Source organism: Caretta caretta, chromosome 1 (assembly GCF_965140235.1).
Source record: "Caretta caretta isolate rCarCar2 chromosome 1, rCarCar1.hap1, whole genome shotgun sequence".
In the NCBI taxonomy this organism is placed as follows: domain Eukaryota; kingdom Metazoa; phylum Chordata; order Testudines; family Cheloniidae; genus Caretta; species Caretta caretta.
In genome coordinates this window covers 114675367-114702373 of record NC_134206.1, presented here as the reverse complement: position 1 = coordinate 114702373, position 27007 = coordinate 114675367, and the positions used below count along the sequence as shown (strand labels likewise).

At 43.5% G+C, this 27007-nt stretch overlaps 1 protein-coding gene and 1 long non-coding RNA gene across 4 annotated transcripts in view; both read right to left on the bottom strand.

Moving 5' to 3' along the window:
* ST6GAL2 (ST6 beta-galactoside alpha-2,6-sialyltransferase 2) overlaps positions 1-3423 on the bottom strand; it is a 250821-nt gene extending 247398 nt beyond the window's left edge. Inside the window, exon 1 of one of the 3 annotated variants that reach the window (XM_075130194.1) lies at positions 3267-3423. The gene's annotated coding sequence lies outside the window, so the exon portion shown is untranslated. The remainder of the gene's footprint in view (positions 1-3266) is intronic. The other 2 variants (XM_048856775.2, XM_048856754.2) reach the window with 2 other exon arrangements.
* A 13268-nt stretch (positions 3424-16691) lies between these two features.
* LOC142069946 (uncharacterized) overlaps positions 16692-27007 on the bottom strand; it is an 89078-nt gene continuing 78762 nt past the window's right edge. The window contains exons 3-4 of the long non-coding RNA XR_012665914.1: positions 25863-26094; positions 16692-16898 (exon numbers count right to left, since the gene is read on the bottom strand). This is a non-coding gene — a long non-coding RNA (uncharacterized LOC142069946). The remainder of the gene's footprint in view (positions 16899-25862; positions 26095-27007) is intronic.

Genomic DNA, 27007 nt, shown 5'->3' with positions numbered 1-27007 from the left:
CAGAGGGGAGTAATGAAAATCTGTCATATAGATGTGTGAAAAACTAGAAACAATTTAGAGGAGCTCTTTGCCAGTGCTTGAACATCTGGCATTTTCTGCTTCATGAATTGTAATCTTTGATGAGGATGAGAGGGAGGAGGGGCATTTCAAGCTGAAGGAGCAACAGAGGAAATTTTTGATGAAAACCCATGTTGGCTTGGAGGTATGTTGAAATCTCTGTGGCTGTGTCTTATGCTGGCTGTGTCTGAAGATTCTGTATAGCATTAAACTTTATAGGACAAAGGCTCATATTAGTAACCTACGAGGTGCTTGGCATTCAGAGATTCTAAGGCCAGAAGGGACCACTGTGATCATCTAGTCTGACCTCCTGCATAGCACAGGCCATAGAACTTCTCCACAATGATTCCTAGAGTGTATCTTTTAGAAAAATGTCCAATTTTGAATGTTGCTGGGGAATATCCCTGTTCTATGCTTGGTGGATTGGTTAAACCTTTACCTAGGATGGAATTCACATTTACTTTGTGTTACCTTGAGAGCAGGACAAAATTTTCCAAGTTTACGTTTATTGATAATTGCCCCCCCCCCCCCAATGTGATTTTTGATTGAACCCACACGTGCTTTACAGGTTTTTTGACCATCTCTTATAACATGGGACAAAATGTGAGAATTAGGCATAGCTCTGCATTGGAGGCAGTGTGCGTTATCCATCCCTTCCCTAGCCTACCTAACACACAGGTGTGTGGGTGCAGAGAATGTATCAGCCTTTAGGATGGCTACACCAGTTTCTCAGGCATACCTAGCCCACTGTGTGAGAAGGCATGACACCATAACATCACTTTTGGCCTGCCTCTTCCCACTCCCTTTGGGGCAATGTGAAATACCAAATCACATGGAGGGAGCATCACTTGTGCAAGGATGGAGGTGGGGTAAGACTCCTTGAGCACTTTGCCCCAGCACTCATGCAAGGATGAGCCACAATCTGGCCTGTAAAGACACATCCTGTGGTTAATACAGAACTTCTGTATCACCCAAGGCCCAATTCTGCTACCCTCACCAGTGCTGAGTAGCACTTTACTCTACAAGGAATAATACAGAAATCATTGGGAACTGCTCACAGAGTCTGAGTCTGCTCTGCAGGCATAAAGGAATTAAATCTGGCCCCAGAAAATGAGAGTTTTTTCCACAAACCTATTTTCTGTTAGGTTGGTTTGAGATTCGTGCTCATTGTTACATGGCAAAAGGGCCAACAGCAAAATCACCTGGTTAACAGGAAGAAGCTCAAGTATGAATTCAATGCTCAGAACCAGATGTACCAATAGCTAGGGCTCCCTAGTCCTCTACGGCCCCTAATTCCCTTTGTGCTGAAATTCTTTGTCATTACTGTAATTTTACTCTCATACATGTAGATAAAGCTGGCCCACAAAAGCAAAAAACCCTTCAAAAACGCACTGCGTAATTGTATTCAGCAGTGATGGAACTTAGATGTAAATGCAAGAAAAAATGGACTCCGCTTCCCATTTCTTTTACCCTATCTATTGCTCCCCTGTAATACATTTAATGCACTAAATATCCTCGGCAATGATGCAATTTTAGCAATAATTTAGTTTGCTATTGACAGAGTAATGCTGGGTCTCCAAACCTGGAGCACATGGCACAGAAGCAGTCCTATTTATAAGTTCTATAGCTACTAGTTATACAAGCTCACTTATCAATTCCCTAGCTCAGTCTGTCAGCCTGTACCCTTCAGAATGATTCCTCCATCAATCTAATGTGAAATTACTGAGCGTGAGGAAGCAGTGCTTATTTTGTACTTTGCCAGTGAGCTGAGCTGTGTTCTTACACTAGCTTATAAAAGTTGCTCCTTAAACACTACAGATAAAGTCACCTGGAAAAAAAAAATCAATATGGTCCCTTTTGCCCTGAACAGGGAAAGTGAATATACCCACAGTGACTTGAAAGTAACCATTGTAGACCTAAAACCTAATCCTTAGATCTATCGTGTTTGTTCAGGGACAGAGAAAGTGATGACTAGGACACGCAGCAGGAGTCTAAAATTATCACTGTATATTTTTTAGCTATAAGGAACAGCCCTCCTGACAGTTATAAATACAGCAGTGTCATCTATATGATCCAATGCACAGCTGTATCCAACAGAGATCTGGACTGGACTGACAGTAACTGATGAGTCCACCGTATCATGTCCTGATACTGATGCAGCTAGATTGGATTTATTTGTAAGGGAAGTAAACTTGGATTCAGTTAGGAGCCAATCCTTCTTTTATTTCCTCTATTTAACCAACAGCCTCTAGTCCATTGCCAGTGCAGCTTGTTAACACCTTCTGAATCAAATTGTTCAAGCCTTGAGTTTCCTGGAAAGCTGTAATAACTGCACAATTCAAATCTAGCATTCACATTATCTTTGTTCTGCTAGGGCAGGAGAGCCATGACCTGACCTCTCAGCTAGGTGCTATCATTTCCTCTTGAGTCTAATGCACTTGATCCATGCTGTCAAGGTAAATAAAAATGCATGTCTGTGTGTGAGTGTGTGTGTGTATATATATATATATATAGAAGTGAATGACTTGGTCAGCACCACTTATCAGCCAGATGACTAATAAAATATGTGACAAGCATACTTAACAAGCATACACATCAGCGATTTGAGCAGTAGATGTGCATTCCTTAGTTCTTTAGACTTTTCTTGAGCATAAAGAAAAGGAGTACTTGTGGCACCTTAGAGACTAACCAATTTATTTGAGCATGAGCTTTCGTGAGCTACAGCTCACTTCATGGTAAGCAACAGAAGCAGGTAGAATAATGTGCATGCAAATAACAACCTCCCCCCCCCCCACACACACACACTTCTCCTTTGTATCATTAGCTGTCATCCCTGTTCTGTTAAAAGTTCTACATTTCCAAAGCCATCCACCAGCAAGAAAACTAATTTTGTTACTCTGAGCCTTTTAACACATCCAGTACAATAAACAGACAAAAAGTGAAGGATAAAAGAATCATCTTGCAGTTCTAAGAAGCATTACCAATCTCATCTCTAGTAATTTTTTCAGCTCAGTTTTAAGCACTCCTTAATTTACTTAACGTTGCTCTTGAGCACATAGATTTTTGCATTGCAATGATACAGAAAAAGATTTAACACATTAAAAAAAAAATCTTTCAACTCTAATTGATCTTATGCAGCGCACAAGCTCTTCCCCCACCCTCTTCCTTTGCTGAGTTAATCTGCAGCTCTGTCAGCACAGGAGACTTACCAAAGGGTTTTCGAGGGGAGAATGCAGTTAGGCTCTCTTACACACTGGAATAGCTGCTACCCAGTAATGAAGCAGGAGCTGAGAAGTCTCACTCTTTCAAGAGCTATTCAGGTAGTGCAGCCAGCTTTCTCTAGCCCTCTGCATATACACAGACAGGCGCAGAGAGTGAGCGAGAGAGAGAGAGATGCAATAAACTGAGCATAATTAAGAGAGCTCCTTTCTACAAATTAGAGAGGCAAGTGTTCCCTGTAGCAGGGTGGTTTCTTTAAAAAGCAGTCTCTTCCCAGGAAGCCTGCTCTTTAACTTTTTTTTTTAAATTGGAAAAAAAAATCTCTTTCTTGGAAATAAAGTCACTGATGTATTACAGTGAGGTTATTTTTCTTTTTTTATGATGAAAGTTTCATTGTGAAATTCAGTCTAGTTTGCAGTTGAATGAGAACCATCTCTGCTCTTTATAATCGAAGCAGCCTCTCAGCAAAGGGCCTTAGATCAACAGTCTCATGCATTTAATGACAGTATTTATGAAAGAAAGCATCTGCTCTAATAAATTCACCAGTTAGGGAGGTAATGGTTTAGTAAATATATATCAATGCCTTTTTCAACATACGCACCATGGGGAAAACAACAATGACGTGTAAATTAACATGAAGATTTGTAATAGACTTGAGGCACTTGAAAGAATTTTGAAGAAGGAAAATAAATAAATAATGCTCAGATAGGTAGGTTAGGTATCTAATACATGCCTAATATGTCTGATATAGGTGTTGGCTACTTGTCCCTAAGACATGTTGAGTAAAAAGTGTCAAGCAATTTCAGAATGTTATCATATTTGGCAAGGAGATTTGAGGGATTAAAGAAAGTTAAATCTCCTACACAGATCCTTTCTTTATTAAATAATTCACTTTCTCTGTAGCTTTAAAAAATAGTCTTTGTTATATGTGGTGTCACCTTAGATAGAAAGCAGATGAAACTGTCCTGACCATAAGTAAAATAAGAAAGCATGTGTCTGTGTCACCCACACATAAAAAAGTCATTGATTTCCTTTAATTTAGTAATATCTGTTCTTTAGCGAATAATAGCTTTTGGGACCTTGGCACACTATAATATAGGGTCATTGTTGGGACAGATGCCACCTGGTGATGAAAAAAAAAATTGGACATATTAATGCAACTTTCCCCCATCGGGCTCTCAAAACAGCCAGCATTACATTGCAGGACCCTTGTGTGAGGATACTTTCAAGGACTGCTGCTTGGTACAAGTGGATGATATTGTTAGAAGTAACTTTGTAATAAAGATGGAAATGGGAAGAAAAGGAGAGAGAAAATAATTAACAAAAGCCTATTGAAATAAGTCACTACAGAGAGACTCCTATATTGATAGTTCTATCTAAAACAGTTTAAAGCCCTATTTCTGAGAATCTCCCCCACACTTTTATTCAGCTAGCTAATCGTTTGAGAATGAATTTTTTTCCCCACACAGCTGTAAGCTCATGTTAATCTCTAAAGCATTAATCTGGTATTTAATTACTTTCCACAAAAGACAAATACTTCAGCAGCTTCACTGGCTTTATTGGGAGGTCATGAAAGGTAAACTGGGCAGCAAGAGGCTATATCAGTGTTGTGACCCACTCCTACGGTTGGCTGGGCCTGGAATAAATATGAGTTCCCCACATTCAGTATTCCTATGCTGTACGCAAGAGGAGGAATGGCCTTGTTTTTAAAACAGGTGACAGAACTCCCTGAATGACCTTGAACTTAGGGCCATATTTTCAAAAGGGGCCTCCAATTGGGGATTGAATAGGGTAGACACCCAAAATTAGCTGACAGTGTTGAAAATGTAGGCCTTAACTTCTATGCCTGAGTTTTCCTCCCAACTACAGAATGGAGATAATACCTAGAATAGTTACATCTGATGGAATTCTCTATACACTATTTGCTGCATGGAAACCTGCCCTTGTGAATCATATGCTGCATTTCTTCAGGCTCAGTGCTCAGTCTCATAGGCCAACCAAAGGCTGATGGCTTGAAGGGTCAGCAGGACTGCCGCTAAAATCAGAAGGGAGTAGTTCTGCCACACCACACCATGTCAAAGACCCTCAGGGAAAGTTCCCAGCTCCTCATAGGCTTCTCCAGATGCCCCTCACAATGCTAACACAGCATGGCTGGACTCTGAACACATTACCACACTGGAGGGACCTGGTGGGCCACAGGTAGGTGAAGAGCAATGAATGGCTGTCTCAGTAAGATCCACCCCTCATGGAACTTGTCAAGCAATATCATGAGGGGGAAAAAAAGGCCAATGCCAGACACTCTCATATCACTTGTTTATAAAATTAAATCTGACCGGCTTGAATGGCTGATACTTGACATCTTTTCCTGTTTGAAAATGAACTTTCTATCCCTCCAGCTACTTCTCCATCCTGAGGTATTCATGTAGTGCCTCATGGAAGGAACAGAAAACAAACAGGAAGAAGAAACTTTCATTGTCTTTAGAAAGAGCACAGGGGCTTAGCTCTTTTGGGAATATATGAACTCAATCTCTTCAGTGGTATAGCATGTGAAAAAATGCAGCTTACTCTAAAATGGCTGTGTGAGGTATAAGTGAAGGGGCTGCGGAGAGATCTCCCATAAATTATTGCACAACTTTGAAAGAACTAACAAGTTACCTGTGAATCTAATTTTACTATGCAAAAATCTCTGCCCGTAGGGCCATTTTACTGATGTGTATTCAGTTGGTCATACTTCATTGATATAAACAAATTTCTTTGGCTCACCTGTTAATACCTAAATTTAAAAATTCAATATATATTATTAAAGCTATTGATCTCCTGTATATGCAGGCTCTTGAAGAATGATTCCCACTTTGTCGGGGATGTGCAAAAAAAAGTGTTTACAAAAACCTCTAAAATGAAAATCATAATTAATATGTTAGAGGAGGTCACTGGTATATCATCCTTTTTGTGTTCCGAGTGAAGATGCAGAGAGGTTACATGTAGTACATTATTCAGTTACCTTGAGAAGGTAAGTAAATAAAAATGCTTCACAATTATGAACTGTGAATTTCATATCATATGATGTTGCCAAAATGAAATCTCACTACCTGAAAATGCAAAAAATGTAGCAAATCTTAAAGCTTCTAGAATTGGTATGAAGGGCATGTGGAGATCTCTACAGTATTGTGGTACCTCCAAACAAGAAAGCACCTGGTGACCTGTGAAGAGAGCAGATAACTGGCGATCAGCCCAACTGGAACTTGTATACTGATCAGTACTATCACTCACTAGTTCTCATTACCTGTCCATTTATACCATTTCCCCTCAAACCGAACCACTGTGCAGGTGATTCATTAGCAGGGGAGATTATCCTGAGAAGCAGATTATTTGTTACTCCTGATATTACTCCTGGACAAAAACAAACAAAAACCACTCTGTTGACATGGAGTTAATGTTGAGAGTACATTTTGAGAATGTAACACCTTAGAGGGATGTTGAAATTATCTCACCACCAAAAATTCAAAGATGAGGTTACAATTAAAAATATCAAAATGCGTTAAAATATGGAAAGGCACAACTAAGGTACCCAAACAACTTTAATTCTGCCCTATAGTGATACTATGTAATAGCCATAAAATTACAGCATGTGGTCCCAAATTAGACTAAGTTGATTTTTAAAAACAATGTTAGACCCCTACAGCCCTAGAACCCAGGCCTGTAGAGCTGCCATCATCTCCCTACTGCCACCAAGCAGCAGCTGTAACCAGCTTGTGGTCCATGGCCCCACAGCCTGCTGTGGAGACACACCATGGGAAGTCCCCCCTCAAGGAGTCTGACAGGCAGCAGCTTCATGGTTCCTGATTTGCTCCCCACCCTATATAAACCCAAGAGGCATTTCAGGAAGCATCCAAGCAACAGTGTGGATCTTCTGTAGCTGCCATGATCATTTCTGCTCAGAAACTCCTGTCTTTGACCTTGACTTGGACTTTGCCTCCTGACCCAGACCCTGAAACCTGACTGGGACTCAACCTTTGGCATCGACTCAGGCCTAAACTCCTCCACTACTGTCAGTCTCAGGTTTGCTCCAGCTTTGACCCCTGGTCCCAACTGCCCTTGTTGTGATCCTGACACATTTCCCCCCCTCATCACAAGACTCTCCAGTCTTGCACAGCTATGCAGGAGACCGAACAAAGTCTGGTCTTTAATAATTTTTCATTGCCGCACACGTCCAACTGTATATTTAAAAAAAGCATGTGGCTTTCAATGTACAACACAGATGAATTTATATAACTGATTTATGGCAGGGTGCTTTTCTTTGTACTACATTTAAAAAGACCATGGGCGGATTGTGTTCTTATTTACACATACATAAACCTGACAGTGGAGTTACTCCAGTTTTACCCCTATGCAAATAGGAACAGAATCTGGCTCACAGTGCAAAACTAATACAGCTAGTGCTGTCAAATGCAGAGTAGTGTATTAAAAGATAGAGGGCTCTGTGTGTCAGAGATCTATCTATAAATATGGACTTGTGGCTTTTGTAACTTCAAGACAGAGTATCCCATCATGATGAACTCAAGGTTTTCAGAATCATATTTTGGTGCATTGGTATTTTGCAATTGGTGCCCAAACAGGTCTTTTTTCCAAAGCACAAGGGGAGCCTCTGGTAAACGTCAGTTTTTGACTCATAAGTTAGCACTAATGCACTACTAATGGCAAAACCGCATTCCCAGCAAAGGTTATTAGGCTAAATAAAGTGAGTGTTTTTCTTTTCAAATGTCTACTAAGACTATTTCTCCACAGAGTGAAGGACCCTTCTAGCAACAACGTGGAGATGGTAAGAATGCATTTGAAGACTATCCGACCTTGTGGGTTTTCCCTTTCCTAGGGCCAGTTCTAGTTAACCCTTTGGAGACTAGGTGTAACATACAGAGCAAGGACAGAGCCCGTAGAGCTTCCACAGAAAGATGGGGGAAGGGATGGGGAGGATCCTCCAAAGGGTGCACCGAAGGAACAATTAGAGAGGCCGGAAGTGAACCGGAAGAGAACGGAGCCAAGGGAAGACTTAAAGAAAAGAACATGCATGACTGTCAAAGTCAACTGGCAGGTAAAGGAGGAGGAGGAGGGTTGTCATGGGGTACTGAACTCACCACTGGAGCACTTCCTTGTGGCTGCATCTGAGGATTAGCTCTGTCAGTCTCACACCCCGCCCTGCAGGTGCTCATTCCATCTCTCTCTCGGGACTCAACTGCTCTCTCTTCATGGCTTGGCCCTCCAACCAGGTCACTGTAGTTTCCTCCTTCTGGGGTGATTTGCATACCAAAGTCTCTGTACCAACTGTCCCAGGCAGTATTCCAATTGACTGTCTTAGAATCATAGAATATCAGGGTTGGAAGGGACCTCAGGATGTCATCTAGTCCAACCCCCTGCTCAAAGCAGGACCAATCCCCAACTAAATCATCCCAGCCAGGGCTTTGTCAAGCTGGGCCTTAAAAACCTCTAAGGATGGAGATACCACCACCTCCCTAGGTAACCCATTCCAGTGTTTCACCACACTCCTAGTGGAATAGTAATATTCAACCTAGACCTCCCCCACTGCAACTTGAGACCATTGCTCCTTGTTCTGTCATCTGCCACCACTGAGAACAGCCAAGCTCCATCCTCTTTGGAACCCCACTTCAGGTAGTTGAAGGCTGCTGTCAAATCCCTCCTCACTCTTCTCTTCTGCAGAAGAAACAAGCCCACTTCCCTCAGCCTCTCCTCGTAAGTCATGTGCCCCAGCCCCATAATAATTTTCATTGCCCTCCGCTGGAATTTCTCCAATTTGTCCACATCCTTTCTACAGTGGGAGGCCTAAAGCTGGATTCAATACTCCGGATGTGGCCTCACCAATGCCGAATAGAGGGAATAATCACTTCCCTCGATCTGCTGGCAATTCTACTAATGCAGCCCAATATGCCGTTAGCCTTCTGGACAACAAGGGGACTCTTGACTCATATCCAGCTTCTCGTCCACTGTAATCCCCAGATCCTTTTCTGCAGAACTGCTGCTTAGCCAGTTGGTCCCCAGCCTGTAGCGGTGCATGGGATTCTTCCATTCTAAGTGCAAGACTCTGCACTTGTCCTTGTTGAACCTCATCAGATTTCTTTTGGCCCAATCCTCCAATTTGTCTAGGTCACTCTGGACTCTATCCCTACCCTCCAACATGTCTACCTCTCCCCACAGTTTAGTGTCACCTGTGAACTTGCTGAGGGTGCAATCCATCCCATCAAAGATCATTAAAGAAGATGTTGAAGAAGACTAGGACAGACCCCTGGGGCACTCCACTTGATGCCGGCTACCAACTAGACATCGAGCCGTTGATCACTACCTGTTGAAACCAATGATCTAGCCAGTTTTCTATCCACCTTATAGTCCATTCATCCAATCCATACTTTTTTAACTTGCTGGCAAGAATACTGTGGGATACCATATCAAAAGCTTTGCTAAAGTCAAGATATTATCACAAGATATCACACAAGATAACACAAGATAACACACAAGATATCACATGTTATCCACATCTTTACTCCCAGCCTGGAAGAGATGAAGTCAGACATGAGTTAGAGCAGGGCTTAAATTCAGCCGGAGCCATATGGAGCAGAGCTCCAGTAATTTTTTTCAAACCCATGGGAGCCCTGGTGCACCCCACTGGGCTGAAGCCCAGAGATCCAAGCTCTGGGAAATACTCAGTGAGAATTTAAGACCTGGGTCAAAGGGAATACAGGGTAGTTCAGTTAAAGGGATTACGCTGAACAATAGATAACACTGTGAGGGTACAACATGAATTAGAATCCCAAACACTCTCCCCGTGCAGGCTGGAATTCTGAGTTGGTGACTACTGTTAAGGGCTTTCCCTTCACCCTCCCCTGGTTCTTGTCATGCAGACAGAAAGCAAAAGACCAGAAGTCCGAAGTGCAGGCAATGCAATGCTTATTGGGGTTAATCAAGCAAGCTTATCCATAGCTCTGCATGCTGGTAGAACTTTTTTCCCAGAGTCCCCCTTCCCTTCCTTAGCAGGCATAATTATATGTGTAATGCACACACTTGGTCCCACCCTTTACAATTTATGGTCATGTTCTGTTTTGGAAGGTCTTGGGTCTGGGGGTTTCGGGATCTTTTGTATCCCATGGGAGGGGCAAGGAGTGAGGTTGTGTTTCGGTCAGGGACAGGCATTTCTTTGGCTTTTAGTGTTTCTTATACCTCCCCCCCACCCCCCGCCATCCCCCTTGCCCATCCTGACTGGTTGCTAGACCTAATATTCGGAGAGGAGTTCAGGCAGGACTGTCCTTCAATGTGCACTCGTATATTACACTCCCACTCTATCTCTTATCTCTTCTCCACCCATCTGCCTGTGGGCAGATGTAACACGCAGTGTCTTTGTTCACACATAGTAGTAAAAATATAAAAATATCAAAAGTCAAATGGGCAAACAAGACCCAAAATTCTATCTTGGGGAAATATATAGGCCTGAATACTACATTATGATCACTAATACTCCTAACACTTACTACAGGCCTGTGTCTGAGTGGTCCCTCCTGAGTCCCACTGTGTCTTGCTGAGCCCTAGCTTAGCCACCTGGCTACCTTAGGGCCATTAACTGAGTTCCCAGAGACTTTCTCGCAATATTCCCTTTTCAAATTGCTTTTCCTGGCTCCTCCCTTTCTGGGTCCTTACACCATCCTGGCTCAGGCCTCCTTTTCTCCAGACTGGATCGCTGGAGCCTCCTCCTCTGTCTTTAAGCCAGAAGCTGGCTCTCTCTCATTTGAGAAAGAAACTCGAGAGTTTCTTTCTCATTCCACACCGTGGAGCTTCCCCTGCTCTCCTCAGTGTCACAGATGCTGCCTCAACATTTTCCAAGCTGTCTCCCATTTCTAGTTCCACCTCCATCATGATCTGATTGGCTATGGGGAAGGGGCTCATCTGTGCATCAAAACATCAGTCTCTGACAAGTCCCAAAGCTGTAGCAGCTCTGCCCACTGATGGAGAGGACAGTTGTGCTCCTTTCAAAGTCCACTACAATATTCTTCCTTCCACACGTGCAGTATGGAGTAGAGCTGAAAAGTTCATAACTTGCAGAAGAGGGAGGGGCAAAGCAGCTATGTTGCATATTCTCCCTCCTTCATAACCTTAATAACTGCCTTTCTTCCCTCTTCAGCATCTATGGTGAATCTATAAGTGAGAGATGAGGTCAAAGAAAAGGGGAAGAAGTTAGAGGCTGTATGATGCATGTTCCTCTTCCTGTCCATCAGAAACTATACTAAAGTGTCATGACACTCTGTAAAAGCAGTTTCATGAGATTCCATGTTTATCTCCTGTTGCTTTTTCCTGTTACTGACACTTCCAACTCTTCCCCATCCCACTCTATCTTCTATTGAACAGCACAGCATCTGACTCGTCTCTCTTTTCCCTCTCCGTGGTGCTGTCTTCTACCATCCACCTAATCCTTCCCCAACAGCCTTCCTCTGAGTTTTGACCCTGGCGCACAGTCTCTCTCTCTCTCCCCCTTTCCTTGCAGTCTCCCACATATATCTTCAGTGACTTCAACTTCGAAGGCTTATCCAACCTCTTAGCTACACATTTCCTTGCCTTCCTTTCTCTTCAATTGACCTACAGGCATGTTGGGTACAACTCTTCCATTCAAGAAAAGGGCCATTTACTTGACTTGGTCTTCACCAAGCACTGCACTCTCTCACTGAGTTCCCCCTCTAACCATCACCTGGTCTCTTTTGACATTGACCATTGCACAATGATGACTTCTTATCTGCTCTCAGCTCTCTCCTCCTTGACTTCTCACCTTTCTTCCATCATATAGTTGTTTATTCTTTCTATTCCTTACTCTTTCACCTGTGACTCTTTTCCCTCTCTCTCCTGCTAGCCCCCAGCCATGGTTCATCTCCAACACCTGCTTCCTCCATTCCTGCTCTTGTGCTGTGGACTGTCTTGGGTAAAAGTCCCATGAACAGGCCAACTTCCTTCACTACAAATTTGTTCTCTCCCCTTTCAGTTCTGCCATCTTCCTAGCTAAGCAGCTCTACTTCTCAAATTTAATGGAGTCCCATGTCCTTTATCCTAGCTGCCTTTCCCCACCTTTGTCTCACTCTTCAAACCCTTCCATTCTCCTGCTTCCACTTCTCTCTCTGAACAGGATCTTGCCAATTTCTTCCAAGAAAAAAAAATGATAAAATGACGTGACTTTCCCCCTCCCTTCAGCTCAGCTTCCCTTCCCCTACCACAACAGTCTTCTCCTTCTCCCATGCCACAGATGGACATGTGTCTTGTCTGCTCTCCTCTTCTGATCCCACCACTTGCCCCAGTGACCCCATTCCGTCTCCTGAACTCTCCTGTGCCTAACCTCTCACTTTTCTTTGGCTCTTTCCCCTCACAATACAAGCATGCTTTAGTCTCTCCCATCTTAAAAAAACACCACCCTTAATCCCACTTGCTTCTCCAACAGCCACTTCAGATTCCCTTTTATCTCTAAACTCACTGAACATGCTTTTAAGAATCACTGTCTGGAGTTCCTGTCCTCTAATTCCATTCAACACCCTCTCAAATCCAGCTTCCACCCATGGCACTCAACTGAAACCATTCTCACCAAGTCTTTCCTAGCTAAACCTCAAAACCAGTACTCCATCCTCATCCTCCTTGACCAGGCAGACATCTTTGACACAGTAAGTCAAGCTCCTTTTCTCCATTGGCTTCCATGATTTTGTCCTCTCTTGGTTCTCCTCCTACCTCTCTAATTGCCCACTCAAAGTATCCTTCAGAGGATCCTCTTCATCACTCTGTGATGGTTCCACAGGGCTTTATCTTTGACACCCTTCTCTATTCACTCTACACCTTGTTTCTGGGTAACCTCATTCATAAACAAAAATTCAGCTACCCTCCCTATGCTGATGACTCACAGATCTATCTCTCTATGACAGACCTGTCTCCTTCTGTCCAAACTAAAATCTCAGCCTGTCTCTCTGACATCTCATGGATGTCTAGCTGTCAGCTGAAACTCAGTATAGCTAAACCAGAGCTCTGATCTTCCACCCACCTGTCTACCCACCACCATTGCTTCCTTTCTTGGTCACTATGAAAGCCATCACAATCTTGCCTGCCACTCAGAACCATAACCCGAGCATCCTCACATACAGTCTCTGTCTAGATCTTGCAGATTCTTTCTGCATAATCTCTAAAATACAACTTTTTTTATCCATCCACACAGCTAAAACTTTTGTCCATGCTCTCATCTCAATTACTGCACATCCTTCCCTTCTGGCCTTGACAAATGCAATCTCATCCTTAGCTGTATCCATTCAGAATGCTGTTGCAAAGATCATTTTCTTAGCCCATTGTTTTGACCTTATCCCTCTCTTTGTATGCCTTCACTTGCTCCTCATCTCTATCACACCAAACATAAGCCACTTAGCTTCACTAAGGCCCTTCAATGTCTATCCTCAGCCCACCTATTATCTCTCACTCACTCTCAAGATGTCAGTTCCTCCCTCCTATTGGCCCATGATGTCATCTTTCATCGCCCACTTGTTAAAAATTCAAACAAGCACCTTCATGCTTTCCCCCCAGGAGCACCCAGTAAATATATGCAAAGCTACCTCATTAGCCTCCTTCAAATCCCTCCTTAAAGCTCTCCTCTGCCAGGAAAGTTACAAAACATCTTGACAACGGTTAGGCTAGGCGGCTCGTGTGCTGAGACCACTGCCTATTAAGCTGAGCAACATTTTCTCATTGTTTCCTTGTAATCCCTCTTGTTGTTAGATGGATAAAGACAGGACAAGACAAAGATGCAGAGGGGATATGATTGCTGTCTACAAATACACCAGGAAGGGAGAAGCACTATTTAAGCTAAAGGACAATGTTTGTTCAAGAACAAGTGGATATAAACTGGCCATGAGTAAACTTATTCTGGAGATTAGAAGAAGGTTGTTGGAACAGCCTCCCATTAGGAGGAGGGGGGGGGGGCAAACACCTAATTAGTTTTAAGATGTAGCTTGACAAATTTATGGGATTATATGTTAGGGTTGCCTGTGGGAGCAGGGGATTAGATCCAGTGTCTCAGGAAGGCCCATCCAGTTCTATGTCCCTATATTTCTTTGTTGATAAAATCTCACCCTCAGAGATGTTTCAATAAGTTTCTTTCACAGACTGGATGCCTTCCTAGTCTGGGCACAATCCTTTCCCCTGGTACAGCCCTTGTTCCAGCTCAGATGGTAGCTAGGGGATTTCTCATGATGGCCATCCCCCTTTGTTCTGTTCCACCCACTTATATATCTTTTGCATAAGGCGGGAATCGTTTGTCCCTCTGGGTTTCCACCCCTCCTTCTCAATGGAAAAGCACCAGGTTAAAGATGGATTCAAGTTCAGGAGACATGATCACATGTCACTGTAAGACTTCATTACCCACTTGCCAGCCCACAGGTATACAGGATAACTTACAAGTAAAACAGAGCCACCTATAGGTAATTGTCCTGGTTAATGGGAGCCATTAAGATTCCAAACCACCGTTAATGGCCCACACTTTCAGATACAAGAGTGATACATTTATACAAATAGGATGACCACACTCAGTAGATTATAAGCTTTGTAATGATACCTTACAAGAGACCTTTTGCATGAAGCATATTCCAGTTACAAGAGAGTCATTACATACACAGTCATTAGCATATTTTTATAAAATCATATAGAATGCAACGTCACACACAGTTAGACATAGCACCCCATTCCTTCTCCTTTAGCTGTGCGGGCTCAGCAGTGCTATCTTGAGTAGAAATATTAGAAATCTTACATTATTTGCTAAAATCACCAGATGTGACCCCCAAATAGACACAGGGAGACCATCTCTTCAGTAAGAAAATCCTAGTTGTATACAGCCACTTTTCTGAAAATAAAGCAGCCTAAGTTACTGCTCTCACAAGTAGCAGTAACTCCCTTCTGCGGGCTGTCACCACGGCAGAGTTGTGCCTATATATATGGGGTTGGGGTGAGTGTGACACACAGCAATTCAATATAGCTAGAATCGGGGCCACAGGAAGCATGCTACACAAAAGGTCTGGCCTTCATAGACATCTGTCTTACAAACATCTACCTCAGCAGTCAGCACCACCTCCTGGACCTTTCCAGCTGTGGAGGGCAGGAGTGTGCAGAAAAAGAGAAGAGACAATTCCTTGGAAAAAGAAAGAGAGGAAGTCCTGGTGGGCAGAAAAAGAGTACCATGTAGAAAGCAGATGGAGCCTTGAAGAAACAAGCTAAGGATAAGAAATAGAGCTAAGGGACCAACTCTCAGAAATCCATTTATTATTATTATTATTTATTATTTATTAAATAGCATCCAAAGGCCCCAATCGGGACTGACGTCCCATTGTGCTAGGAAGTGTGCAAATGCACAGTAAGATATGATCTTTGCGTGAAGAGCTTACAGTTCATGGCTCCAACTCGTTCTTAAAGTTTAGCAGATATGTAAATGTTTGCAGGATCGGGGCCTCAAAACAGCCTCAAAACAGCAACTGATTCTTCCAGGACACAAGGGTTCACGTGCATGGAGCCAACTGTAGGATCAGGAGCTAATTTAAGACAAGATGCAACATTTGGGTGCAGCAAAAAATCAGGTGGGGGGAGACGGAGTGGAAAGATTAAGGTAAAGTGATAAAATGAGGCAGTCGCATAGACTACCTAGTGCACAACTTGATTTTAATGTCTGCGGATTTGTAATTTTTGCATGTTTTTACCTAAACATCTGCCTCTTGCTACATTTTCCTATAGACCTTCCTGTTTCTTTCCAAAAACAAAATACCGCGGCCTCTGCCTATTTCCATACTTGCAAATTATTTATCATAATGAATGTATTAATTCAGGAACTCTAAACAAAAAGTATATTTATATTGGATGGTATTTTCCAGAGCATGAACATAACTTCATAGCACAATTGACATACCCAATCTAGTTTAGACTAGTGAGTGACTGGTGACTAGCTGTGTCACCCTTCTCCTCTAGCCCAGAGGACCCTTTACACTCCTTTGCTGTTGTTGCCTCCACTCCTGGACTGCTCACAGTCAGCCTCTGGCATGGAAGTCACTCCCAGCTATATACGTGTGCACTTGGCTTTTATCAGTCTGAACTATACTGCAAGGTGATCCCAGCATACTCCCAGTCCCAGATTTCCCCCCAGAAATGTACATCTTGTACTGCCCAGCCCTCTCCTATAAACTCCATCATTTTATTAATAGAAAGTGATATGCACAAATTCTTTTATCCCAAACACTTCACTCCAAACGCATTGCTTTCAATAAAACAAGTTTATTAACTACAAAGAGGTGTTAAGTGAATACAAGTAATGAGGCATAAAAATCAGAAATGATTGCAAGAGAAATAAAGATAAAATGCATCTGTCTAACTTAACAAACTCTGTTAAATTCAAAGCAAATTTTCTCTCACCACATGCTCGCAATAGTCTTACTAGCCAAACTTCTAGGCCAGGACCCCTTCTTCCGTGTAACGGCTCCTTCTTTGTTCCTTCTGGTGCCGTCAATCGATCGACAGAGTGTGAGAGAGGAGGAGGAGGGGTCCTATGGGGTGTTTGTCTCTCATTTTTATATCTACAAAAGAAAAAGGACACTAAACTATCTAAACTACTACATGCCACAAAGGGCCACAACAGTGGTTCCATTAACCCACCCAGCAATATTCTTAATCTATCCAACTATACTCTTAGCCCAGCAGAAGAATCTGTCCTATCTTGGGGCCTCTCCTTCTGCCCCTCCACCCCCATGAACATGATACAGTTCTAAAAGTGGTGACCTAGAATCCTATTTTCGATGTCTCCGACTCAAGGAATATTTCCAACACACCTCTGAACAACATACTAACCCACAGAGACTTTCCTACCAACACTACAAAAAGAAGGATTCTAGGTGGACTCCTCCTGAAGGTCGAAACAGCAGACTGGACTTCTACATAGAGTGCTTCCACCAACGTGCACGGACTGAAATGGTGGAAAAGCAGCATCACTTGCCCCATAACCTCAGCCGTGCAGAACACGATGCCATCCACGGCCTCAGAAACAACTCTGACATCATAATCAAAAAGGCTGACTGTCATAAATATAAAAGGAAGGGTAAACCCCTTTGAAATCCCTCCTGGCCAGGGGAAAGCTCCTCTCACCTGTAAAGGGTTAAGAAGCTAAAGGTAACCTCGCTGGCACCTGATCAAAATGACCAATGAGGAGACAAGATACTTTCAAAAGCTGGGAGGAGGGAGAGAAACAAAGGGTCTGTGTGTCTGTCTATATGCTGGTTTCTGCCAGGGATAGACCAGGAATGGAGTCTTAGAACTTTTAGTAAGTAATCTAGCTAGGTATGTGTTAGATTAAGATTTCTTTAAATGGCTGAGAAAAGAATTGTGCTGAATAGAATAACTATTTCTGTCTGTGTATCTTTTTTGTAACTTAAGGTTTTGCCTAGAGGGGTTCTCTATGTTTTTGAATCTAATTACCCTGTAAGATATCTACCATCCTGATTTTACAGGGGGAATTTCTTTATTTCTATTTACTTCTATTTTTATTAAAAGTCTTCTTGTAAGAAAACTGAATGCTTGTTCATTGTTCTTAAGATCCAAGGGTCTGGGTCTGTAGTCACCTAGGCAAATTGGTGAGGCTTTTTACCAAACCTTGTCCAGGAAGTGGGGTGCAAGGTTTTGGGAAGTATTTTGGGGGGAAAGACGCGTCCAAACAGCTCTTCCCCAGTAACCAGTATTAGTTTGGTGGTGGTAGCAGCCAATCCAAGGACAACGGGTGGAATATTTTGTACCTTGGGGAAGTTTTGACCTAAGCTGGTAAAGATAAGCTTAGGAGGTTTTTCATGCAGGTCCCCACATCTGTACCCTAGAGTTCAGAGTGGGGGAGGAACCTTGACACTGACAAAGGAGGTGCTGTTGTCATCATGAATAGGTCGGAATATGAACAAGAGGCTGCTCGGCAACTCTCCAACACCACTTTCTACAAGCCATTACCCTCTAATCCCACTGAGGGTTACCAAAAGAAACTACAGCATTTGCTCAAGAAACTCCCTAAAAAAGCTCAAGAACAAATCCGCACAGACACACCCCTGGAACCCCGACCTGGGGCATTCTATCTGCTACCCAAGATCCATAAACCTGGAAATCCTGGACGCCCCATCATCTCAGGCATTGGCACCCTGACAGCAGGATTGTCTGGCTATGTAGACTCCCTCCTCAGGCCCTACTCTACCAGCACTCCCAGCTATCTTTGAGACACCACTGACTTCCTGAGGAAACTACAGTCCATCGGTGATCTTCCTGAAAACACCATCCTGGCTACTATGGATGTAGAAGCCCTCTCCACCAACATTCCACACAAAGATGGAATACAAGCCGTCAGGAACAGTATCCCCGATAATGTCGCAGCAAGCCTGGTGGCTGAACTTAGTTATGGGTAAGGACAAAGTCACAATTTCACATTTGGGGACAATGTATACCTTCAAATCAGTGGCACTGCTATGGTGACCCGCATGGTCCCACAGTATGCCAACATTTTTATGGCTGACTTAGAACAAAGCTTCCTCAGCTCTCGTTCCCTAATGCCCCTACTCTACTTGCGCTACATTGATGACATCTTCATCATCTGGACCCGTGGAAAAGAAGCCCTTGAGGAATTCCACCATGATTTCAACAATTTCCATCCCACCATCAACCTCAGCCTGGACCAGTCCACACAAGAGATCCACTTCTTGGACACGACGATGCTAATAAGCGATGGTCACCCAAACACCACCCTATACCAGAAACCTACTGACCGCTGTTCCTACCTACATGCCTCCAGCTTTCATCCAGGACACACCACACAATCCATTGTCTACAGGCAAGCTCTGCAATACAACCACATTTGCTCCAACCCTCAGACAGAGACAAACACCTACGAGATCTCTATCAAGCATTCTTACAACTACAATACCCACCTGCTGAAGTGAAGAAACAGATTGACAGAGCCAGAAGAGTATCCAGAAGTCCCCTACTACAGGACAGGCCCAACAAAGAAAATAACAGAATGCCACTAGCCATCACTTTCAGCCCCCAACTAAAACCTCTCCAATGCATCATCAAGGATCTACAACCTATCCTGAAGGACGACCCATCACTCTCACAGATCTTGGGAGACAGGCCAGTCCTTGCTTACAGACAGCCCCCCAACCTGAAGCAAATACTCACTAGCAACCACACACCACACAACAGAACCATTAACCCAGGAACCTATCCTTGCAACAAAGCCCGTTGCCAACTGTGTCCACATATCTATTCAGGGGACACCATCATAGGGCCTAATCACATCAGCCACATTATCAGCGGCTCATTGACCTGCACATCTACCAGTGTGATATATGCCATCATGTGCCAGCAATGCCCCTCTGCCATGTACATTGGTCAAACTGGACAGTCTCTACATAAAAGAATAAATGGACACAAATCAGACGTCAAGAATTATAACATTCAAAAACCAGTCGGAGAACACTTCAATCTCTCTGGTCACTCGATTACAGACCTAAAAGTTGCAATTCTTCAACAAAAAAACTTCAAAAACATATTCTAACGAGGGACTGCTGAATTGGAATTAATTTGCAAACTGGATACAATTAATTTAGACTTGAATAAAGACTGGGAGTGGATGGGTCATTACACAAAGTAAAACTATTTCCCCCTGTTTATTCCCCACCCCCCACTGTTCCTCAGACGTTCTTGTCAACTGCTGGAAATGGCCCACCTTGATTATCACTAAAAAAAGTCCTCCCCCACCCCCGCCACACTCTCCTGCTGGTATTAGCTCATCTTAAGCCATCAATCTGGTTACAGTGTGTATGGTAACTGTTCTCTATGTATATAAATCTCCCCACTGTATTTTCCACTGAATGCATCCGATGAAGGGAGCTGTAGCTCACGAAAGTTTATGCTCAAATAAATTTGTTAGTCTCTAAGATGCCACAAGTCCTCCTTTTCATTTTTATAGTGTAAGTCTCTCCCTTGGAAAACATTTTTAGCTGAGATTCAAGAGACAGAGAGTCCACAGGAGAAGATGATGCCTGCTGTTTTTCCTCACCTGTTTGTGGTTTCTTTGTCTACCCTTCCTGCTTGATGATTTTGTTTACTGCTTAAATGCAAATTAAGCAGAGCACACATTCTTTCATTTGAAACAAACCTGTTTGCCAGCTTCTGTTTGGGCAGGGCGGTGGTTTGGAACATGTATTAATAACACCACACAGTGGAATCTTATAACTTTACATACAATGTTGCCACATAAATTGTATCTGGACAATATTGACCAGCTAATTATGAGTTTTCAAATGGTACCTCACAAGGCATACACTGGACAAAGATTATTACAATAATGTGCAAGGGGAACAGTCTGTCACACACAAATCCCACTAATTTTCAAAGTTTTGAAAATCCTGCCCTGTAATTATTTTAATGCTACCAAATGTAAACCATTTATTTAAAGGTTTTAAAATTGTTTTCTGATTAAATAAAGCTCTGAAGATACTTTACTTAACATGTAAAACATTTTCACTGAAGTTCTGAAGCCATCATAAAACTGTAAAATCTCGAGCTTCTCCTAACTCCTAGGACATCTTAGGAAATGTAATATTTGATTTATTATTGAGTAACATTTCAAACACCTTCTCATATGGTTCACTTACCACTCGGGCACCTCCCCCTAGCTGCTCAGAATGCAGGGCCAGCTTTAGGGGTAGGTGACTCAGGCGACTGCCTGGGTTGCTGTTTTTGTTGTTAGCGACAAAAAGGAAAATAGACTCTTTGAAGTAAAATGTAACATTCTAAGGCTGTCACCTACTGTAACAGGATTTAATACTGGTCCATCCAATGTTGGTGCACAGTTCAATTTCTTAATGTTTTCAGTTATTCTGAAAATTCAAAAGTTTCTATATGCGTCAAGGAAACAAATTGTTTTTATTTGCTTAAATATGGCATGAATAAATACAGTGTACTGATCCTAGCGTGCAAATTTACTGTCTTATCTGACAGGGATAAATCATGCATGCAAATCATGCATCAAAGTTATGAAAGGGGCTACAAATGCAATAAAAAATAAGGTATTTGAAAGTTTAACAAACGGAGGGTGGGGGTTGCTGAAGATGCTCCTCGCCTGGGGCGCCATTTAGTCTAAGGCCAGCCCTGGCTCGGAAGATTAGCTCTGTCCAGGTCTGACCCCCCACTTCCATCATTTGTTGTTACTATGGCCTCTCTCGCTCTCTGGGACTCAGAACGCCCACTCTGCAGGGCTTGATGTTTCTTCTGTGTAGTTTGATGCCCTAGCCAGGACACTATATGTGTTTCCCCTTCTGAGGGTATCAAAGGCTCTTGTCAAGGTTCCTCCCCCACTCTAAACTCTAGGGTACAGATGTGGGGACCTGCATGAAAAATCCTCCTAAGCTTATCTTTACCAGCTTAGGTCAAAACTTCCCCAAGGTACAAAATATTCCCCCCGTTGTCCTTGGACTGGCCGCTACCACCACCAAACTAATACTGGTTACTGGGGAAGAGCTGTTTGGACGCGTCTTTCCCCCCAAAATACTTCCCAAAACCCTGCACCCCACTTCCTGGACAAGGTTTGGTAAAAAGCCTCACCAATTTGCCTAGGTGACTACAGACCCAGACCCTTGGATCTTAAGAACAATGAACAATCCTCCCAACACTTACACCCCCCCCCCCCTTTCCTGGGAAATGTTGGATAAAAAGCCTTACCAATTTGCATAGGTGACCACAGACCCAAACCCTTGGATCTGAGAACAATGAAAAAGCATTCAGTTTTTTACAAGAAGACTTAATAAAAAATAGAAGTAAATAGAAATAAAGAAATCCCCCCTGTAAAATCAGGATGGTAGATATCTTACAGGGTAATTAGATTCAAAAACATAGAGAACCCCTCTAGGCAAAACCTTAAGTTACAAAAAAGATACACAGACAGAAATAGTTATTCTATTCAGCACAATTCTTTTCTCAGCCATTTAAAGAAATCATAATCTAACACATACCTAGCTAGATTACTTACTAAAAGTTCTAAGACTCCATTCCTGGTCTATCCCCGGCCAAGACGACTACAGACAGACACAGACCCTTTGTTTCTCTCCCTCCTCCCAGCTTTTGAAAGTATCTTGTCTCCTCATTGGTCATTTTGGTCAGGTGCCAGCGAGGTTACCTTTAGCTTCTTAACCCTTTACAGGTGAGAGGAGCTTTCCCCTGGCCAGGAGGGATTTCAAAGGGGTTTACCCTTCCCTTTATATTTATGACAGCTCTCTAGAATGATCAACTGTCCAGTTGCCTTTCCAGGCTGTCCTCTAATTCAAGTTGATGCCACTTCCTTCAATGGTGGGTAGGGAAACCCAGCATCCTCTCCCCCACTACTCTGGGTTCCAGCACAGGGACCCTCTCTGCAGCAACCAGGGGCAGATGCAGATTAACCCTTTCAGGTGAGGTGTAGAGTGAACACCCCATCACAGACCTACAGAGAGTAAATAGAAAAAGATCAGTCAGAATATTTGGGCCACATCCTCAGCTGGTGAAAATGAGCCTAACTGCATGTGCTAATCCAGTTTATTCCAGCCGGGCATCTGTATAGATGAACAAAATATAACATAGAAAAAGAACACTGGTAAATCAGTTTGTTCCTTTTGTTTTCAATTAAATCCCCCAACACTGCCTGTGCTCAAGGCATTTTTATAAGAGATTGGGTTTAAATTTACTGTGTTGCTATGCACTTAACTATGGGTACTTATAGCCATTCAAAGAATTGTTGTTGTTTTTATCAGGCGCTGAGTCCACTGAGGAATAAAAGGCATAGAAAGGTCAGGTAATAAGAACATTTAGAAAACAATGGTAAATGCCAGCAACATAACTGAAAATATGGTAAATTTGATAGATATATAAATAATTTACAGCTGATTCTTTTCTCCTTCCCTCCCCGTAAAAGCTCACAGCAGTGAAGAATTTGTAATGCCATGTGCTGTTAAAATGGTGTTTATAACATGAATATGATTAAAGCTCTTGGATTTCCAACACTTTCAGTACTGTAGTAAAACTAATGCAAACCATAAACTACCATGCAACCGAGTCAGGTTTAAGTGTCAGGACTAAACCCTTTCCTGAACATTTTTCACAAACAGTCAGCCCGCTGAGGAAAGCCAGAGCCACGTTTTGCCTTTGGGTGAGAAGGGGCACCTGAAGGGAAAAGGAGTTTGTGAGCATCAATCAATGCAGTGTGCATATGCATCTGCCATCCCATGATGACACACAACAGTGCGCTGGCAGCTACCATCGTATCATGGGGTGGAAGTGCACAGCCTGTCCAAAGGGGCATGAACCAAAGGGCTGGCATCCACAGTGATCTCCCCCATGGACAGCAGCCAAAAGGGACATGGACTGTGGGTGTGCATATGTTAGCTAACATTTGCGTGGCACACAATCCAGCTAGACTAGCAGCAGCAAACTCTGGCCAACATTCATAAAGCTCCTGTTGAGAGGAGCAGTAAAGAGTTCCCTACCATGTGTTGTGCTGGCTCAGTGTGAGACTCTGATGCTTCTAGGGGTTACCCAGGGTTGCGAGGCACAAAGCTGCCCACTGCCTTTAGCATGAGGAAGCCTGGTCTCTGCTTGCTGGAGGTCAGCCCTCCAATTCCACCAGCCATGGGCAACAAAAGCCCTTTATGTGACCAAAAGCACCCCTGTATTCACACCCTACAAACTTTGAATAGCCTTTGTAGAAAACATGCCGTGTGAGGTATCATTTGAAAACTAACAACTCACGGGTTAATGATATCATGGTGAAATGTGCGTAGCAACATTATGGGTAAAGAACATGTTACTAGAACATGTTCAAAACCATGCAGCCCTGCTCAGGCAGAAGTTGTTAAACGGGTCTATCCTAAGCAAAGCAGTGTGTATGTACATCAATTCACATGTAAGTAGTAAACAGGGTTCTCTGGACAGCAGGGGGAGGAGATGACAGGAGACAAAGCAAATTTGCATCTCAGCAAACACAGGGGAGGAGAAGGAGCACAGGTACCTTCTTCACTACCAGACTCCATGTCACCTTCTTCACTGCTTGAATAAGATTTACTTTGAAGGGTAACCCCCAGAAGAATCCACTTCAAAGGTTCACTGGACTATAAAAGAAAGAGAGAGACAACACGAAGTCTCTCTCTTTCATCTACGAAGTAAAAGGCACCCGAATCTTTGGGCATCTGGGAGAGATCCTGACTGAGGGAAGGATCAGTCACCATCTTTCTGGAAGACTGGATGAGAAAAGCCATCTTAAAGCCTTGAACCAAACATTGCTAGATTAAGTTTTAGACTCTTAAATGTGTTTTCACTTTTATTTGAACCATTTCTAACCATTTCTAACTTTATCTCTTATATTTGAATTCACTTAAAATCCTGTCTTCTTGTGTTAATAAACTGGTTTTATGTTTTAATCTAAACCAATCCAGTGTGTGTTTAAATGGAACTGTTTTGTAGCCCCAGTTAAAGTAGCAAACTGTTGACTATTGACCACTTAGAGGGGCAAGGGATCTTAATGTTTGTACTGTCCGGGAGAGTGATGGACAGTGCAGAACACATGTTTTGGGGGAAATTAGGCATGGGGAGAGGGTGGGGACACCCTGCAAGTAGTGACCAAGGCTGGTGGAAGCCAGAGTGTGACAGGTGTGTTGCTGATGGGCTGCTGGGGTCAGAACTGCTGGGCCAGGGCTGCAGCTATACACAGACACTTAGTGTGTGACCTGTACGCTGTTTGGGAGCAACCCAGGTTGGGAGTCACATCAGCAAATCATTGTGAGGCACCCAGGGCCGCCCAGAGGTGGGGGCAAGTGGGGCAATTTGCCAGGCCCTGCAGGGGCCCCCCATGAGAGTTTCCAGCGGCACTTCGGAGGCAGGGGGTCCTTCAGTGCTGCCAAACACACCCAGGGCGAAGGACCCGCCGCCACTTCTTCCCCTCCGGGTCTTCGGCGGCAATTCGGCAGCAGGGGCCCTTCCACTCCATGGCTGCCGCCGAAGACCCCAGGCCCCCTCAATCCTCTGGGCGGCCCTGGAGGCGCCCAGGGTTGCAGGGCAGGCAGGGGCACTGCTCTAGATTGCAGCCTGGAATGTGACTCTGACCTCTCCATCTTGCAAGCCCCGCTGTCACTCTGCAGGTTAGTGATAGGCACACACCAGACACCCAACCCCGTCAGCCTTGTCCCTGGAGTGTCCAGCCCCAATTCCCCTGGACTCTCTCAGCATTCACTGTCCCACTGCTTCCAAAGAAACAGACAACCCCAGCTTATTTGTTTCACCTCAGATCTCTGCTCCAATTAACACACACTGCTTATATTTGTTTACAGTGAAATCAAATATGAGCTTATTTAACAAAGCATAGAGGTTCCAAACAGTAGCAAGTAGAAGTATTGGAAACAGATGGATACATATAAAATTATAACATGCATTCTATAGCCTAGACTTAATTAACAAGATGCTCTCCTGTCGAATAAAATATTGCTCACCCCAAATCCCTGCAGCGCTGTACAGCCAGTCAGGCTGTTATCTGTCTCTCATAAGTCACAGATGCTGTCCATTTGCCTCGACAGTGAAGGATTCAGTGTCTTTCTTTGCACTCCAAGATATACCAGAACAATCCTTTGTCTTTATTCAAAAACAGGACACCCCCTGCTGTTTGTTTCATCCCCTAGATTTCCTCTCTTGTAGATTTCATGGTCTCTCAATCCACAGCTGGCTCTGTATCAAAGAGGCATATAGTATGAGGCATACAGTACACAAATGGCTAGACAGGGACATAGCTATCAGTTACCTCTTGTGTGAACGCAACATTTCCAAGGTATGCCACTGCCTTAACTCTAAGACCTTCAGAGCATAACTTTCAGTACCGATACATAACTCCTTACATATCACCTGCACATACATTTCAAAATGATTAAGATGGCCAGTGGCCGTGGTTCTAGAATAATTTTTATAGTGGGGTTGCTGAGAGCCATTGAAATAAACTGGAAACCACTTCAAGCTAGCACCCCCAGCACCCATAGTTCCAGCACCTATGGCCCGTGGGCTACTGGCTCTCAGTAGAGACTTCACTTGCCACACTTCAATGAACTATTATGCAGCTATCTGACCCAGGATATCCCTGTACAACCCTGTGTACCCCTGTGTCCTCTGCCAGTTCGTCCCTGGGACACAGAGACAATTTGCCTTGCCATGGCAGGATGTCTCCTAGCTGGCTGTGAGTTTCCACAAGAGATGGGCCACTATCCTTACTGCAATGAGTTTTCAGATGCAGCCTGCATTTGGCTCATAGTGAATGGGGACAAGCCCTATGTAGCACATGGTCGGGTATCAACAGTGATTCTAAAATCCTCTTATAATTCATCATCTTTATCCTGGAGTGGGGGTATGTGGCGGTGGGGGGAATTGCGGAGGGGATGTCACAGAGATGAAGAGTTCCTCGTTTGTGACGCAGATAACATTGGGTCAAAATACTAACTCAGATGAGGTCAAGTGGGATTTATCAGATGATCTGACATGTCTGCTTCTAATCGTCAATGTTCAAAGAGACCAAAACCCAGAGCAACAGGATGGCCTCATCTTGCATCCAGTAAATCTGACTGCAATTACAAGAGGAATTTTCACAATACAG